Here is a 19334-nt window from a genome sequence, read left to right on the forward strand (position 1 = left end):
AGCTCACTGCTTATCGAAGGTATCTCACACTGTTGTTATGGAGTGCTCTTATTTAAAAAAAAAAAAAAAAAAAAAAAAAAAAAAAAAAAGTTGTTTATACCAACATTCAGTTGGTATAAAGGACCTTAGCCCTTCAGATCTGAAATATCAACTCTCTTCCTACGTTTGTAATTCTCACGTGAATTCCATAGTATCAAATATTTCTGCTATTGAACCAACATGTCTTACACTGCTGAAAGTTTAAACATTAGAATCTACTTTGCATATTTCAAAATAACCTTGCAATATCACCAGAAGACACTCCAAAACCAAATCATTCATCCAAAATTACACCATATACCCTGATGTTTGTCTTCCATTTTCTTTTTTTTACCTCCTAAAAGGTACAAATTCCTTTGAAGCTTTTATAAAAGCTTCAAAAGCTATCAATATTTAAATATAACATCAATAAAAATTGCCAAAGATATTATGTTTGCATAGATGGAACAATACAAGTGAAGAGTCATAATTACAGAGTAAAAAGCCAGAAGATATCTAAGGAAAGACTCACCAGTGCTGAGGCCTTCAGTTGAGACAGATGCTTGGCAATATTGAGGCTCACCACAAAAACCCCACATGAGAGCAATATCCAGAAAAAGACACTGCCTTAGTGGTGGTCAGCTCTTAAAGGGGATATGGGAGAGTTGGAGTCAAGCTCCACCCCTTCCAAGAGCACAGCTGAATTACCTTCACCTGTGCTCCCACTGCTGACTCATCGCTTGCCTCAGATGGTTAATCAGAGGTCCAGACTGTGATCAACAGTTTCTCTTACAATGTTTAAAAAATATTCAGAAATTTTTATTGGGCATTGTCCATCAGAATTTTTGTTTTGATTTCCATAGCTGAAGTTTTTTCCTCCTTGTTTTAATTCAGCAACTAAAAGCAGACCACAATGTGCATTTCTAGAATGTGAAAATAAGTTCTGCACCTTCCACAAACAAGGTTTACAGAGTATTTTGTAAATGCATTCACATCAGTTTTTTAGTATATTTAAAAGGTGTTAATCAGAAGATAAGCAAAAAACACAGTAGCTTTCTCTGTACATCTTTTCCTTATGAGTCCATAGCCCATATGGTCACGTGGTCCTTTTCATTTTGTATTTCAGCCATTGCTTAAAAGCCTATTCTACACATTATTTATTTTTGGGAAAGTCATTCTTGAAAAATATTAAAGCACCTTGCTGATAAATTGTTTGAGCTGCTGAAGCCAGCATTCAATATGTCTTGAAACATGGGGAAATTCCCAATAAGACAAAATCTACAGTGGGGGCTAAAAATGAAGACGGTGAACTGAGCAGCTGTAGAATGTTTAGCCTGATATCAAGGTCAAGCAAAAATAATTACAAATACTACTGTGGGATGTGAAGATTACTAGCTGAAGATTGTTAGTACAATTAATGCCGGTCAGTGTGCTTGTTTCTTTTAATTGAGAATCACTCATGTCAAATAAACCAGTCTATCATGTAATCATGAGTCCACTAGGAGACTGAATAATCCCTTTAGTCTAACAAAAGGTCTTGCACCGTATATTGTAGCTACAAAATGGGTGAATCTTGTCTTCACGCATTCATTAAAAATATTACAACTCAGCCGCACAGTGATCTATTACCCCATACAGTGATTAGCTTGCAGTATCTAATGTGATGGTGTTCCAGCTAACAAACATCAATGTGACTTTCAAAATACCTTATTTTTGAAAATAAGCATCTCTCCTTGACTTCTGTTGGCATCTAGCTTATGAGTGCACAGAGATCTACTGCTTTTTTTGGTGCATTCTGCAGCGTTCTTTTTCATCTACTACCAACTTAATTGCCCTTAACCATTACTTCAAAACAGCAGTGGAAATTTCCTTCCTACCTATAAAGCTGAACTGAATTTTATTTTTCCTGTTACACTGAAACAGAGATTTCATAATATAAAGTAAACATAAAGTGATATAAAGTAACCCAGGAACCCCACAAGGTGACTGCCAGTCAGGGTACACCTACATGCACATAGGTGTCTGAGTGAGAAGTGCAACTCAGTCGAGATGTATACTTGCCAAGGGAAGGGAAGGGAATCTCCTGACCATTCCTGTTTATTGCTCTTCAATTTACATCATGAAATGGTTTTAGAGTGCATAAAACATTTTCTTTCTGATGCAACAAAAATGAAAGGATGAATATTCACTCAAAAGTTGTAGTCACTGTGTGGATGGCATGTTGTCAGCACCAACTACTTTTGCTCTGAAGGTCTACTGCCCTGATAGAGTCATAGCCTCCACGCTTTCCCAAAACTATCTGTTATCAAAACTTTGTTCCAACATAGACTGTCATGGCTGCATTTTTCTATCTTATCACTCTTTACAGATGACAGTGTAAGATCTATGTGGTTGCTTCACTGCAACAAATTAATTTAGCTGATAAGGCAATTGTGTGTAAAGGTACTGCCTTATCTGAAAAGTACAGTTAGATTAATAGTTTTGTTAGTAAGGGACATTATACTAAGAATGAGAAATTAACCAAGAATAGTCATGAATGCTGCATGACCTTGTTGGAAACAAAAGACCCCTATCAGAAAATGAGATCTATGAACAACTCAAAGGACTGTTTGCACATCGGTCTAAGTAGGTGGTCTTTAGATGGAGCACAGTGGAGTTTCCAGGAGAAAAGGAACTGGTACATAAATCCCTTGAAAATAATGGTGAGTGCATATCTCTTACTCCACAGAAGTGACTTTGGTTGGCAGTCTGAGGCTATTTCTTAGAAGGCAGCCTTGTATAAGGTAGCACAAGCATTCAAAATGTAATTGTTTCAGCTAGTTTCTCGTTCTGAGACAATATCTTGTCTTGAATGTCTTTGAAATGGACAGTACCTTCTGGACAACTGGAGACATGTCTAAATACACACAGATGGATTTTATAATTTCAGGCAGACTGAAAAACATTTTTTTTTCTTGTTCTATGGATTTTTTTTTTATTTTTTTTTTTATTTTTTTTTGCAAATGCCAAGAAACAGCATTTGGAATGGGAGCTTTTGGACTGAGGAACTCAGGTGCAGAACATCATATGAGGGAATGACTTGTTTCATTTTATTAAAACAATATTTACATCAGCTGTAGGTCTGGTTGTTCCTCTTTGATATGGAATCTGTGAAGATCTTCAGGTTTCTGAGCATCCATCTCTGCTTTATCATGACAGAGGAGAACTGTCCTGAATATGGACAGCCCACTTCTTCCTGGACTATCAGTTTTCACATTGACATCTGCAATTTGGGTGGAGATTTAAACCATGATTATTTGGAAACACAGGAAAAAAATACTGCTGTTCCAGCAACCTCTTATAGGAATTTTCATTTTTAAATAAGTGGCTTTGTTGAATTAGATTATCAAGAGTTCAATTCCAAGCTGGCATTATGTGAACTTGCAGTTTAAAAACAGATTTGCAGTGTCAGAAAAACACTATAAAAAGATACATACAAAGTCAATTATTGTACCAACCAGAGAAGATTGCCTTTAGCTGACCTACCATCTCATCTCTTTGTGAGGCTGCCTAATGACTTCTGTGATTTCATTCCTAATCTGGTTCCTGAGGAGCTGTTTTTTATTGTAGCACCGTGAGTGCTGCTGCTCTGAAGTTTTATTTACTTGTACCTTTTCCCTACTGCCTGGAGCTCTGATGTCTCAGAGCGGTGACTACATACTTCTTCTCTGTGCTTCATCATTTTCACTCTGTTACTGGACTTTCATTACTGGATTTTCAGCTTCAGAGTTTTCTCCCTCTCCTACTGCTCTTGTACGGATGGGTTGTGGTATCTGTTTTCAGGGTAATAATATCGCTGTAGGCTCATGGTATTTATTTTGTAGTAGATTGGTCTCCACGGGTCTTAAGTATGAATATCTTTCTGGGGAGACCTGAGAACAGCCCTGGGCTTGTTCAGCCTGGAGAAGAGAAGGCTGCAGGGTGACCTCATTGCAGCCTTCTAGTACCTAAAGGGAGCCTATAAACAGGAGGAGAGACAACTCTTTACAAGGATAGATAATGGCAGGACAAGGGGAAATGGTTTTAAGTTGAAGGAAGGAAGATTCAGTTTGAATATCAGGGGGAAGTTCTTTACTGTGAGTGTGGTGAGGTTCTGGCACAGGCTGCCCAGAGAGGCTGTGGATGCCCCATTTGTCGAGGTGTTCAAGGCCAGATTGGATAGGGCCCTGGGCAGCCTGGTATTAGATATGGAGGTTGGAAGTCCTGCCTGTGGCAGGGGGGTTGGAACTTGGTGATCTTTGAGGTCCTTCCTAACACAAGGCATTCTATGATTCTATGATTCCATGATTCTAAAGTGGAGCTATAAGAAAGAAGGGGTCATACTCTTTAGCGGGGTCATACTCTTTAGAAGGGTCTGTTGTGATCTTATATGAGCTTTCAGCATATCTAAAAATAATAATCTTTTACTTATCTCCAATAATTAATTGCAAATATCCTGTGAACCAAAAGAATCTATTTCTTGCACAAGCCTTGTGTCCAGTATGCTATACTAGCAGATGAACTTCATTTGAAATACTTTGATCTTTAAAATTTTCCAGGGCTAGAAGCTCGGATTTAGTAGATAGCTACTGTCTTGTGGGATTTAATCTCCTTTGCAGACCTGAAATCCAGATTTTCTGTGTGGGTGTGTGGCTTTCATCTGTAGCTTTTATTTTAGTTCAGTTGCACAGTCCATCAACATGTCTGAATACTGTAATTTTTAAATCAGCTCCTGCCTACATCTCCAGTTGTCTCGGTTGTCTTTTTAATGACAGCAATACCACTGTAATCCTACTCTTTGTGTCCAAGTGTGCTTTTAATATTTGTAGTTTTAGTATAAGAAAGCGTGTATTAATAGATTCCAAATAGACTAACAGTATGCAGAATAAATCTAAAAAATAATCAAAACTTTTCTATAGGCTCTAAAAAACATTTTGTTTCATCCCAAAATTACACAATAGAATCATTCTAAGTTTTCAAAAGCTGCCTGTTATACTGGCATATAAAAGATTTCTGATACACATAATAAACTTTGTAACGTAGAAAGAAAACTGTAGCAGTGCCACTAAACAGTATAATTGTAATCTATGTTTTTGTTATTTGCATTTTTGTTTTCCATTACTCCTCTCCTTCACCAGTCAGCATATAAGAAGACGCATACATACAAGAAAAGCGAGTGAAAAATGCCACTAGCCAAGTTATAAATCCAAAAGCATAAAGAACTGGTTAGCTAACTAAGGCCTCTTTGGAGAGCATAAGAACAATTTATTGCAAGAATTCATATATTTCATTCCCCTGTTCCCAGAAGGTTGAGTTCTGTGTCCAAGAATTTGATGTTAAAAGTGTGTGTGTGTTGTACCTTTGGGTACAACCTCCTTTTCTGTGAAGTTTTTTTTCTTTCTTTCTTTTTCTTAAAGAGCTTTCTTGAAGGTTATACCTGCACTTCAGGATGTTACATGTAGGGTTCGGTTAACCTTATCACTAGCCCCTGGAAACTACATTTATCAAGGACAAAGTTATTATTGCCTATGGAGAAAATCATTCCAGCTTGCCAGTCTCTATTGGAGCAGACAGGTATTGTTGCATTGTAGCTATCCACTATTAGCATCGTTTCTTCTCATTTCTCTTTCTTTGTACTAACCTTAATCTTACAACATCTATAAAATAAGAAGACCTTCATTTATGTAAATTGATTATACCTTTATAAAAACAATGCCCTGACAAGGCATCAGATGTCCTTGACAAACAATATACAAGTAATCAAAATGGAATTGTGGCATCCACCCCAAAGCATTACCATAGCAGAACAGGCATACAATGTAAATATAATAATCTTAACTCATATGTACTGTAAAATTAAGTACAACATGTGATACGAAAAGCAGGCTACTGGTGAGGCATATATAGTGAGTGATCATGCCATGATGTTAGCTGAGCAGAAACATTCCCCTTTAGGAATATGAATTCTATAGCTGCCTAAGATAGACAAGGTACATGTCCTAAGAAGTAGTTAATTTTATTTCTACCATAGATAGGGACAGACTATTGTACCAGAGGTCTCAAGATTTTTTATTATTATTATTTTTCTTAAAAGATGTTTTAAAAAAAGTTGAGTTTATGTGTATAAATATACAGTATTGTTGTTGCTATCTGGTCCTGGAAAACTTAAATACGCCTAACATATTACAAATATGAACTACTGATTTAAGCCATATTTAACCTTAAAATGGCAGTGAAGGACTTAGTATGAGTTGGAGAGAGTTCCAAACACTTCACCCATTTCCTTTTCTTGGTGTCAAATGTGACAATTTAAAAGGCTTTCAGGAGAACAGATATGCCTCTACTGGACCTTGAAGTGGTCATATCATTAATTCTGCTTCTTGTTCTGAGCTTTGACAGATTTCATACCAGTTACAGAATGATCTATCTCATTGCACTGGCAACAGATTCTGGTTAGAACAAGCAAAATCAAAATGTGAAGATTTTTGTATGTGCTGTTAAATTATCTGGCTAAAAGTTAAGCATAGCAGACCTGGGGGTTCTATTCCCACTAAATAATGGTATCAATTGCTCGACTGTGGGATTTTACACAGCAAGTACTCACATAAAAGCAGAACTTGGCATCAAGGCAGAACAATTTTAGGTTGGTTTGCTGCATGCATTGCTGAGGAAGTCAGGGTTTTGGGGCCTAGAGAGAGATTTTGGCTCTGGAGCATCACCTGTCCCTGTTCTTCAGAGTGTTACCTTCATTGGAGATACAGGACACACTGCACTGAGCAACTGAGCACAGGGCAGTGGTCTATTCATGCATCACTAAATTCCAGTGACTGCCCTGGTGGGGAATAGAGGCTTGTCTTTAGGATTTCAGGAGGACGTAGTTCAAACCTGGTTTGGATACACTGACTGCTATAATATTTAGCTTTTGAATTCTCCTCATTAGGAGGCTTTTATTCCATCTGCACTAACTTTACTTTCTCCTCACATGGTCAACACAGTAAAATCCTCAAGTGTGGCCAAATATACTGAAAATATGCATTTCTTTTGTCACATAAAATAATAATGTTTGCAACTGCAGATTTTCTCCCTGTACAAGCACATCAGCAAACTCAGTCTTGCCTATTAGAAGCTCTTGGCCTCTTTCCATGTTGCACATTATCACTTGTCATAAAAATGCTGCAAGTGAAATGATGCCCTTTTGTTAGGTCCATGATGCAATTACCTTAGAGCACTTGGCACTGACACGATTAAATAGATTAATCACCTCTATTGATGTAGGATAGGGAGTGGTACTGCAGCTCATTCAGACTTAATTGTGTTGGTTTTGCCAAGGATATACAGTATAAAACTTCTCACGAACAGGAGCTGACATGATTCACAGTGCACAGCAGGACTAGGTTTAGTGTACTGGCACAGACAGGGACTTTGCAGATCAGAGCTGTGCATTAGGAGCCTGCTTCTTGCACCTGCTAAATCATATTTATTTAGAAATGGATTCTGAAAGAACGTATATTTCTGTATGTGTGACATCTGCAGACCCTCTTGGCCCTTTGTCCTTGCCAAACCTGTCAGCTTGTGTAACTTCTTTCAAAGGGTCAGCAGGACTTTTCTGTTCAATTGCACACAGTGAATGGCTTGAAGCACATGACACCCTAGCAAGCACTGTATGCAATTCACAGTTCAGAACTTAGGTTCAAATTAGACTTGCTTTTAAAATCCAAGTGGCGGTATACAAAAGAATTAATCAAACCCCGTCAAGAGAGCAAGATTTTGCTATTTCTCAAATAACAAGCTAAGCAGTTCACATTTTCCACTACCAGGAAAAGAGCAGCTTGGACCTGATCCTTGTAGCCCCAGGCCACAGCCTGGCTCCCACCAGGGATGGTAGGGGATTAAGAAAGAGAGAAAAATGTCAGGCAGAGTTCCTCCCCAGATGTTGTCTGCAGCAGAACATCAAGCAGTTGACCTGCCAATGTTCTCATCTTTTTTCTCCTCAAAAGAGACTCGAGCTGGCATAGGACAGGGAACAGAGCTGGATACTGGAAATTTGCTTAATTTAGAATCATTGAATTGCTCAGGTTGGTAAAGATCTTAAAGATCACCAAGTCCAACCGCAACCTAACCATTTCATGGCAAAATGATACACGTTCTGACAGCCTTAGAGCAGAGAAAAAAGGATGAATTTCAACTAATTATAGCAGCCAAAAACACTGAGAGAAAAAAAGCTAGGGGAATGAAAATTTAAATTTATGTTAATCATGCCCACAAACACTCCATTGAAAGAGTGGCAGTGTAGCCTACAAGACGAAGATTCATAGTTAAACATTCTTTGAGCATCATATTAGTACATGCTTTAGGAATAAATATTGAGGAAAATATTGAAGTGTAATCTAAATCTTCATTAATCATAATGCAGTCAAAACACGGTCGTGGTTAAGTATATTTTAGATTTAAAAATACACCTTTAAGTGAAGGAAGGTAGAAATTTCTGTAGTTAATAGAATAGCTTACACATCCAGTTAATAGAGGCAGAAAAGGAAGTTTTTTGAAACTCATTTTCCAGGTAATGTCACAGCAGAACAACCTAGGAAATAAGAATTGCTTGCAAGACGAGTGGAATATTATTTTGATTATTTCACAAAATGAAAAGGAGCAGCACAAGATCTGCATATAAATCAATTTATGCCGAGAGCTGCAGAAGGCTCCCTTACCCTGTCTGTGCTCTCTCTGTAGCTGTAATTGCAGGTGTGCTCATTCTCTACTGAACTACCTAGAAGCTCTTCATTGCAGGACTTTCTCTGGCATGATTACAGAGCTTCTGACAATACATCTAGTGACTAGTGCATTTGATTGAGATAGACGCTGTGGCAACAGGGCTCCGAGCTCCCTTGTGCCGGCGACAAGAGGCACAGACTACAAAGGACCTTTGCTGTAGATGCTGATATAGGCTGAACTAATTCATGATCAATAGTTCACAGGAATTCGGATACATATTCATTGTATTCCTGAGACCCCCGTTAGCATGCGGTCCCTCCCCCCTTGAGCGGAGGTGGTTGCTCACTGTCTTCCTCGCAAAGGCTCATAGTCCTCGTTGTTGTAAACTTTCAAAGAGGTTCCAGCTTGCCCTGTGGACACCTAATCACCTCATTGTCCTTGGCTGTTTTCACACTCTTGTCTTATGGCCTTCATCTCCCTTGTTATTCCAGACCCAGCGTCTGCAATCCCCATTCTAACAACTTCTACATAACTATCCCTGTCCCAGTTTCTGTGAAGCCCCTTTCTCTCCCTTACTGTGGAGCCCTTCTCTCTTTTACTATGGGGCCTTTCTTTCACCCTTCACCACTTTCCCAACTTAATTTTTTCAACTGTTGGACAATGATAAGAACACAGCATGCTTTAGCTATTCTTTCCTCAGGGGTCATACCTGCACTCCCCCTTTCTTGTTTATTTTATTATTATTATTACTTTTTAAGAGGGAAATCTATTATTATTATTATTACTTAAATCACTACATATTCAGAGCCAGAATTATGAAAGCCAGGCAGGTGCAGGTAGGACACACAGTTGTAAATGTACACAATACATTCTTAAACGCCAGAAGATATTCAGCCAGTCAGGTTGGATTATGCAACCAAATATGAGAAAGCTTCCTACATTACCTACCTACTGCACATGAGCACATGTTGTTTTACAGCAAATACTGTTTTCTAATTTAGAATGCAGACACAGAACAACTTTCAAACGTACTTTCAATGTTGTTAGGCCTACCTTAGAATTTTCTGGAGCACTGAACTGCTACAGCAGCTAAAAGGTTCAGAAAAAAACATCCAGCAGCTGGAACGGGTTAGTGTCCAAACACCAGCATACATAGCAGCAGCAGCTTTCCGCAGCTCCTGATCCCACATACTGACAATCATGAAGCCTGGAGGTTTGATTCTCCTTCTCTTGCTGTGGTGAATAAGCCATAGGCTCAGGGTCTGCAAGCCTTGCTTCGAGGCTGAGCTCCAATTGCTTCCGCTCCGGCACCTGTTGTTGTGCAAATTTTTTAGTAGTGGGATTCTTCAGAGCAAACAGAACCTTTTTAAAGTCAGCGTTCGCATTTTCAGTTGCTAGCTGTTGAAATACTGGAGCTCTTGCCTGCTCACTATCAACCTGTTTTTGTTTTTTTTTCAGCGACTTCTTAACCCTATCCAGAAATGTCATATACGGTTCCTGGGACTGTTGCTTATTACTAACGAAAGACTCTCTTTGCTTTCCAGCCTCTGGTACAGCACGCATTGCTTAACTTGTTGTAACCCCTCTGCAGTAATTAGCACCTTTTGAGTTGAGGTGGAGAAAGCTCTCTCCCCCATCAAGGCATTCACAACTGCAGTCCAAAGCAGCTGCAACAAGTTTCTCAAGGTATTTAGCACACCGGACACCATCCCATCACCTCTAACAGATGCGTCCCACAATTTTACAAAGACATTTTTCGGTTCAGATGGCATTTTGTTCCCCGTGGTATTCACTTACCTATGTCCAGCGAAGGGCAGTCGTCTGGGGAAGGTAACACCGTCTCTCAGTCTTGCACTTCTTTCAGCAGGATAGTGTCTCTTTTAGTCCGTTTCTCCGTAGGGTGTCTTTCAGCTCTTTTTAGATAGGACTCTCCTGCCCGGTGCTTCTCTCAGCTTGCTCATGACCGGTCTACCTTTCCTGTCCCTGTCTCGTGCGTGTGTCGAGAGAGGCACAGACTCCCTTGCTATTGCAGAACGAAGGAGGAAGGACCTTTGTTATAGGTGCTTACAGCCTTTTATCCCCACACAACAACAATTGGCGCCTCGTGTGTGTTTACATCTGGCTTAAGCCATTGCTTTTTTTACGCATTAGCGATATAACGAAGATGCAACTGAAAACTGCTGCAAAGTCGTCTGAGTTTGAAATAGGAAGAGAGACTACAACCAAAAAATCCTCAGGAATTTTTACTACCAGATAAGTCTTGCTGTAGAAAAACTGATAGAAAGCTGTGAATTATTTGACAATCGTATCTTTTCAAAGGGACCTCCCAAACATTCTGCACTTGAAAGAAGCAATCATGTTTTCTTCCTGTCAGGCATAACATTCATTACTGCTTACTGTGCTATACTAATCCAAGGTAGATGCCATAATGTGGCTATGATAAAATAACACTCATACAGTGTGTTAGTTAATACTCGACTATGGTAGAATTCTTGAAGAAGGTAATACACTTAGATATCCATATTAGTGTTAAGCGAATTGGCTATGGTTAATTCCTCTGAAAGACCTCTCTACTCTCAGGCAGACTGACACTATTTCCCAACCTAGTGTTATCTGCAAACTTACTGATGGTACACTCAATCTCCTCATCTAAGTCATCAACAAAGATATTAAACAAGATGGGCCCCAGCACCAACCACTGGGGGACTTAACTCCATTATCTACTACCCGCTGGGCACTGTCCTCTAATCGTCATGACATGTATGTTACCTACTCATTGTAAAGAATACCACGTTATCTTTGGGAACTCAGATACTGTGACATGACACTAATGCAATAATTAAAACTAAGATGGCATTTCCACCATGCCCATGTATCAGTTCATTAAAGGCACTCATGCTTGTTCCTTAGTACACAGAAATTATTTTGAAGAGTTCTGGTAAAATTGCATTTTAGTTTGACATTTTAGCAATACTATTTTGGGGGTCCTTACAGTAATTCTGTAATACAAATACAGCAGTAATGAAACAAGGGTTCCTGAAAGGTGTAACCTTTAAGAAAAAAAAGACAAACACACGCACTGAAAAGCATCCCAGATCTAGTCACTGAGTTACAAGCTCTAAAGAAAGGAATCTGGATTATGAGCGATCGAATCTGAAATGCTAAACGAGTTAACTGTGCTAATTCTTTTTGACAACAGACTGCTAATTAAAGACTGGAATTTTGTGTACCAACAATACTTAAACTGGTGTCAGAGTAATTTGAATCAGCTCTAAGCGTTCATGAACCTTATTTTAGGATTTTGATTTGCTATGAAAGTACCATAAGGAGTTCCTCAGCACCTCAGATCTTCTAACCTTTAAATTTGTCACTTTCCCCAGAAAAGCCTTTTGAAATTAGCATTTAGGTTTCCATGTAAGGACAGCATGCGAAGAAGACTGTTACTCACCACTTCCTCCACGTGAATGACTTTGTCGCATGCCACAGTCTCCTGCATGTGATTCAGTCTGCTCCTTCTGTAATTTATTTAAGCTAACCTCCAGAACGGGTGCTCTTGCTTTGGAGTACTCCTACGGAGAACAGATCTTTAATCATTGTGTGCTAAATATCTGTTTTAATGTATTTAATGAAGAAAGCTTTTGTGACATGGTTCTTCAAATTGTTTCCATGTATATTATCTTCTTATCCAAAGCAGAGATTCACAATTTTTAAGATCTATAACATGGCTTATACAAATAATGACCTCTGTAAACTATCAGATGTCAGTGTGTGTTGAGTGACAGTAGGACTAACACTACAACCTCCTTAGCTCTTTTTGATAGGAACATAATACCTCTTTATTTTCCTACAAATTAATTTAAGCTACGTTGTTCTGGATAGATTACATCTAAAGCCTGTCTGATTGATGCTATTTTTCAAAAGGCAGAGAACTTTATTATCAAATTAAGACTTGATAAAAACTCCATCATACTGCCTCCTTCATTACTTCAAAACACTGATGTTATCTTTTGTCAGCTATTAGAAATTTTTGGTTCTGAATCCAAAACAGAATTGATTTGTTGTCAGTACACTGCATGTACTGGACAGATCTGTTTTATCTTGAGAGTACAGAATCTGATTTCACTCTATTTTCCTTAGTCTGACTGCATTTCCAACAAGGAACCTCATGAACTCAGCACCCTGCCAAATAATTGGACTCTCCTAGAGCAGCTGGCATATAATTTATACATGAAGAATAGGAATATCTCAACAGTGCAGCAGTAATCATTATTTCCACTGGGGCCACAATTAAAGATGCTGGGTTTTTATTTGTACACCCACATCTTTCCTTCAATTCTGCTACCAATGCTAATCAAAAAGTCAGTATTATTCAGAACTCAAAAAAACCCTGAATTATTAGTCACGGCCAGTTTATTACATAATACCTTTTATCTTCAATTTTCTTTCGTAGATAACAGCTCTACTCAGAAGGAAATCTCTGACAGACATAACAGTTCTTCCATCCCCATCCACAGTAATTTAGAACAAGATTTTGATAAAACTAGTGTGAATGAGATCAGAACCAGTTTCTATTTATAACTTTGAGGTTTTTGGTTTGGGTGAATAGGCATTAAACTTGTTTTACTGAGGTTATCATTTCAAATTACAGGCAGGATTTCCTTTAGCAGAGGCAATGGAAAATTAGCTATAAACAGTCCAATATAAACATCTTCAAAAATCTACTTAGATTCCTACTGTTTAGTTCATTATTCACAACTTGGATGATGTGCCAGTGATAGTGCAGAGGAAGAAAACCCCATCACAGCATTTATGCCATGGGGTTTAAGTTGTAGGCTTAAGTTGTGAGAGCTTAAACTTAACGCTTATCTATAGAGTGAGAGTAGGAATAACATACCAAGTGTTTTTTATCCTGACTATTTAGGTTCCTCATCTTTCTCAGAAACAGTACTGGAAAGATTGAATTTCTGCAGTAAGAGAATTTTGCAGCAGCGTGTTTGTTCTGCTGTCTCCTCTTCTCAAAAGTCTTAACAAAATTGTGTTTTGATAATGCTTGCCTTGGCAAGTTAGCATGAAATAATGCTTGATTTAGTGTGTCAAGGCTGATTCAACAGCATAATGAATAGTAAAATAGGAGACAGTGATCTAAGAGAAAAAGTGATGTCAGATCACTTCAGTTTAATGTTTTCTTTCGGACACTCACAGAAGATGTAAAGCTTATTCCCAAGGAGATGAGGATGAATTAAATATATCTTTAAACAAAATGAAAAAATGCATGACCGACACATTGATGGAGATTAGTGGGGGGAAAAAAAAAAAAAAAAAAAAAAGGTTTTTTTGGGGAAAAAACAAACAAACAAAAAACAACAGCAACAACAAAACTTTTAAACAAACGTTATTTTCTCTCTGCCTAGAGGAAATAAAAGGACAGTATAGGAGCCAGTTGAAGAATAGAAGGAGCCAGAAGTGGAGATTTATATGTTTCTGGCTGTGGAGCACCTGTAATGTGGATGGCAATTACAGTCTTATGATGTGGAATTATTTTGCCTGTTGATGTGAGAGTAGTAAGAGGGAAGTTGCATGCAGAAAGACAGAGTACTGTGCTAGAGCTAAAGAAACAGAAGAGAGGACCTACTGACCCCACTGTTAAAAGTGAGAGGAGGGAAATTACTCTGACTTGATGAATGAACTGAGGGGATTAAAAAGCTGTCCCAAGAATAGAGGACTAACTACACTGTGCTCCAAACTGGAAAAACATGATCCAGGTCACAAAGAGTGCAAATATGGGAAATGTTCCTTTCCACTCAAACTTTTGTCTGATTCATATCTTAGATGCAGATAAAACTGGTGACATTTCAGTTCCATTGGACTTTTATGGGAATTTTCTTTTGAAACTGTTACACTAAACTGCCTTATGTTCATTGGCCGGGATCTCCATATGCCACTTTGCTGCACAAAACAGTGTGCATTATCAAAAAGCTTTGTAACTTCCTAAGCCAGACAACAAGACATGAATCTGTCCTGGCAGCCTCTGATGCTCAGGTCTTTCTTATCTTTAACTAAATAAACGAATTCTCCTCTGCTGGAATACACTGCTAACAGTTTAGAAGAAAAAGTATTGGCCACCTTGCAAGTTAAGCTTTTAAAGGTATCCAGTTTCAGTTAAAGATAGTAGAAAACAAAGATGTTAGATTGGGATCATTGCTCATTCCATCCAGATTTTGACATTTGTAATTTTAATGAAGCTTTTATCATGAAAAACAGATGTAGCTAGTGAGCAGGTGTATCTGGAACCTGAGACTTTACCTGACAGAAAAGTACCAAAGAAGCACTAAGGAAATTTTATTTAAATTTTAAAAACATACTAAAAAAAATCTGCTGTGTTTTCATTGATCTAAATGAATACATCAAGTTGAGTTGAAAAACGTTTTTCATCATTGCAGAATTCAATGTAAAATTTTTGTAATTTTTTTTCTTATTGTCACTATTTCAAAGTCTGTAGTAATATACAAAATTTAGAGGCATAAGGCAACAAAGAAACTTCAGTACCTGCAATATTTGTCCTAATGTTTCATTTACTAGTGTTGTAAATAAATTACATATTTGTAATACAAAAAGGGAATAGACTTTCTAGCGGAGTCTTTTGTGATATGACAGCTAGAAATGCTTTCAAAGGGGGAAGATTTAGACTGTATATAAGGAAGATGTTTTTTTACAGTAGGAGTAGTATGGCACTGGCACAGGTTGCCCAGAGAGGTGGTGGATGCCCCATCTCTGAAGACACTCAGGGTCAGGCTGGACAACGCTCTGAGCACCTGATGGAGCTGTAGGTGTTCCTACTTATTGCAAGGGAGTTGGACTAGGTAGTCATTGAGTCCCTCCCAACGCAAACGATTTTGATTCTACGATTCCATGACCAGCATGAAACAAACTTGAAAGAGAAACGTGAATCTTTTACTTAAATGCACTTTCTGGAATGAGCAAATTTGTCCTGCAGCAACAACAAGAACAAAACAAACAAATAAAAAATCCCAAACCAGAAAAACTAAATCCAAAAGCAAAAAAATAAAAATAAAAAAAAAAATCAACCAAACAGCTTTTCTCCTAAAAGCCTCAGTCCCCCTCAAACAAACAAACAATCAAACACAATAGAAAATAGGTAATTACTTTCTCAAACATTAAACAGAATGTCAAATCAGCAGCTATCAGTACTAATAAAGAAACAGATATAACCAAAGCCTTCAGCTGAGACTGCCATAGCACCTTCCTAAAACACCAGAGGCAGAGACAGACTGGTAGAAGTCTAATCTGTCTTTTGGTGTTTCTTTGTAATAGCACACAGAACCTAATGTCAGTATACCAAGAACAGAATTATCTTTCAAAAAGCTACTAGACTGTATCCTTTAAAGAATAAATTCACTGAAAGATGTAGGTTGTGAAAAGTAGTTAAGTAGGCCATATTATTTTTATACATGTCCTCAAATTAAATTGTTGTGTAATTTAATTTCTATTAGGTTTAGTGAAAATTGTGCTAAGAACCTGACTGTGACTAGAACAAAGCCTATTATTAATTTTGTGTAACTGGAAATCAGAGAATATGAGAAATGAGGACACTGGAAGATATATTGTAATGAATCTTCCAGAAACTGTGAAGTTCCCAAACATTTCCACCCACCTTTACCTTATTTCAATGTTACTGTCTCCACAGAAGATGTAGCACAATGAAGCATCTGGGTGGTTCTCAGCTGCTTTAGGAATGGGTGAGAAAACAAAAGATGTTCTTCTTCACTCCTGTGGGCAGGTAGAGAGGTAGGGAAAAGAAGAAAAAGGAAGATAATAAATGTCTTTTAAAAAACTGAAGATAGGAAGGAAATAAATGTCAACATCCTTGAATATTTCATGTGGAGCTTGCAATATAGGTCTCAAAACACAGTGAGGTTTTTAATAATTTTAACAATTTTATCTTCAACATTGTTATGATTTTCAGTTGCTGATAAACTTTGCAGGATGATAAAGAATTTATGTAAGGAAAGAGGCAGATAGATTCATGTTCTGTGCAAATGGGAGAGAATTTCAGCACATCTTCAGATGTGTTCCTCAATTTCACATGCTATTATGTCCTGTTCTTCCAACTCAGGTTGTCAGAGTGACCATATATTTAATAAATTAAGTGATGTATTCACATAGTTACTGCTTGCATACTGAAATCATTAGAAGCATACCTTTTAGAAATGGACAATATCAAGTCTGAGGTGCATTTACATACGTGCTGATTAATAAAGCCAGGCCTACTTCTCAAGTGAAAAGCTTCAGCTTGAGCTTTGCCTGTTAGGCACTGGATTCGTATCAGAGTGACTTCACAAACCCTCTTGCCCTTGAGCATGGAGAGTACATTTTCTCCACTTGTTTGCAGAACCGAGTTGAATTTTTTCAGCCTCTTTCCTCTCTCAAGTTTTGTTGACAAAGAAAGAAATAAATCTGCAGCAGGGCAAACAAGATATTGGCTTCTGATTGCTTATGCTTTCTAACCATGCTAGTCAGAAATCTGTAAGATTTCTGAAAATTCAAAATGGTACCTAAATGCACACATTTACAATACTTAACAACTGAGGGCAATGACTTCTATTGCTCCTCCATTTTGAGTTTGATGGTGAAAATATCTTTCCAAAGATGGGCAATGATTAGAAGCCATCTAATAAATAACTTTTCAGAGCAAAGAGGTTTGTGAGAACAAAATCTGAGCACCTCCAAAGAAAAACCTTTTGCATAGGTTTGCACTAAAAAAGACAGATGATCAGAGAATGGAGGGACATGGCCTATGTTGGCCAGTGGCAGGGGAAACATCCCTTCTGTTTGAGACCATGTCCTCTATTCATCATTTTTATGATTGTCATCACTCCCAATTCAGTCAAATTTCCCACTGCCAACTATCAACTTAATTTAAGGATGGCCTGTCTGAGAAGTTAATAGCTTTTTCTATCCTTGTATCCATGGAATTGGTCATGGGTGTTTAGTTTGTATTTATTTATTTTTTAAAATTTAAATATTAATAAATCAGATTCTAAAAAAGGGGGAAAAGGCAATTTCATAATTCCTTGCAACTTTTATCTTTTCCCTTTTCTTCACCACACTAATGTACTTTAACAAGCTATTTTTGTGCGGTGCTGTTTGTCATGGAGTTTCTCGACATTGATTTCCTCGGGAGAAAGAAGACCTTTATTGTGTTGATTTTTCTGGGGGTGTGTTTACCTCCCTTTGATTCTCAATATGAGCAGAATCCTCTGTGCTAACAGTTCTGAAGTCTTTCCTACTACATTCTGAACATTCTGGAGCATTAAGGCAAATAGAATGACTGAGTAAAGCCACAGGTACCCTTTGGTAGGTTTTAGGATGCCATGCTAATGGGAAGGAGGTGAGCAGAAAGCAATGAGAAGAAAAGACATCACCTTAGTGCCAGAGACACAAAATACAAGTGCCCTGAGAGAATCATTCTGTTGTATAGAACAGAGATGGCTGAAGCTGCAAGGCATAGTGCTCTTGTTCCAAAGACTGCTGCAGCATGTACAGCTGATGCAGCAATTTTCTATTGTAGTTAAAAACTGTTCCTGCTTACTTAGTTAGCTCTGGCCCACATACAGTTTCAAGCTGTACCTTTGATAATATCTTGTTACTAAAAAAATCCTGCCAAATAAACAGGTAAAACCGTTATTGAAAATAGTTATCTAGGCTGATCCTGAGTTTCATGGTATAAACTGAAATTAGGTGCTGTTGTTCAGCTGGTGACTCAGAGAGAGGAACAGTAACATTGATGATATTCTGCCTGACCCAAAACCACAACATTTTGGGTTTTGTTAGATTTGTTTCTCTGTGACCTTATACTGAACTGCAAAAGTGAGATATGAGGCTATGCTCCCACAGTGTCCACCCTTTACTTTGTACAAGTTTAATTTTTCCCTCTTTATGGAAATAATTCCTCATAAAGCAACAGCTAACTGCAGCTAGCTCAGTGTGGTAACATACATAGCAGCAACCCATCAAATACTCATAACAAAGGGTGTCATGACAGCAAGCTGAGTAATTGCACTAGCCTGAATAGAAAGAATCTAGCAAAATTTTGAAATGCCATTTCAATTTGCTGTAGCTTTATGTCATGCTCACCAGCGTTCCTTCTGCAATTGGATTTTATTCAGTGTAATTGCTAGGGGGCATGCAGACTCACTAGTGAGGTAAGCATTTGTGACAGCATTAGAGAATATGATAATGGTAATTATCATCTACATCAGCTGTAATGACTTAGAAGTTAGAAGAATTTAAAAGATTGAGATTAAAATCTACTGATTTCATCCCACAGCTAATGGTTGTAAACAGAAATCATATACTACCACAGGCTTGTTAGGGATTTTTCCTGAATTTAGCAGCAATGTCTGTTGAACGAATGAATAAAGTATGTTCCTTCTGTTATCTCTTGTTGATCTCTTTGTATTGTCTTACTAAATGGCATTTTAATAAACTTATCTGTAGTGTGCTAAATTCCCGAATCTGTTGCTGAAAAATGAAAAGCAAAGCAAAGCAGGAAAGAAATGATGCAA

The 19334-nt window shown here is 37.9% G+C and overlaps 1 long non-coding RNA gene across 1 annotated transcript in view; it reads right to left on the bottom strand.

The window, feature by feature from the left end:
- Positions 1-9545: 9545 nt before the first annotated feature.
- Positions 9546-19334, bottom strand: part of LOC140252006 (uncharacterized) — a 47734-nt gene continuing 37945 nt past the window's right edge. The window contains exons 8-11 of the long non-coding RNA XR_011903512.1: positions 16427-16536; positions 12197-12317; positions 10546-10771; positions 9546-10059 (exon numbers count right to left, since the gene is read on the bottom strand). This is a non-coding gene — a long non-coding RNA (uncharacterized lncRNA). The remainder of the gene's footprint in view (positions 10060-10545; positions 10772-12196; positions 12318-16426; positions 16537-19334) is intronic.

Source organism: Excalfactoria chinensis, chromosome 4 (assembly GCF_039878825.1).
Source record: "Excalfactoria chinensis isolate bCotChi1 chromosome 4, bCotChi1.hap2, whole genome shotgun sequence".
NCBI lineage: Eukaryota > Metazoa > Chordata > Aves > Galliformes > Phasianidae > Excalfactoria > Excalfactoria chinensis.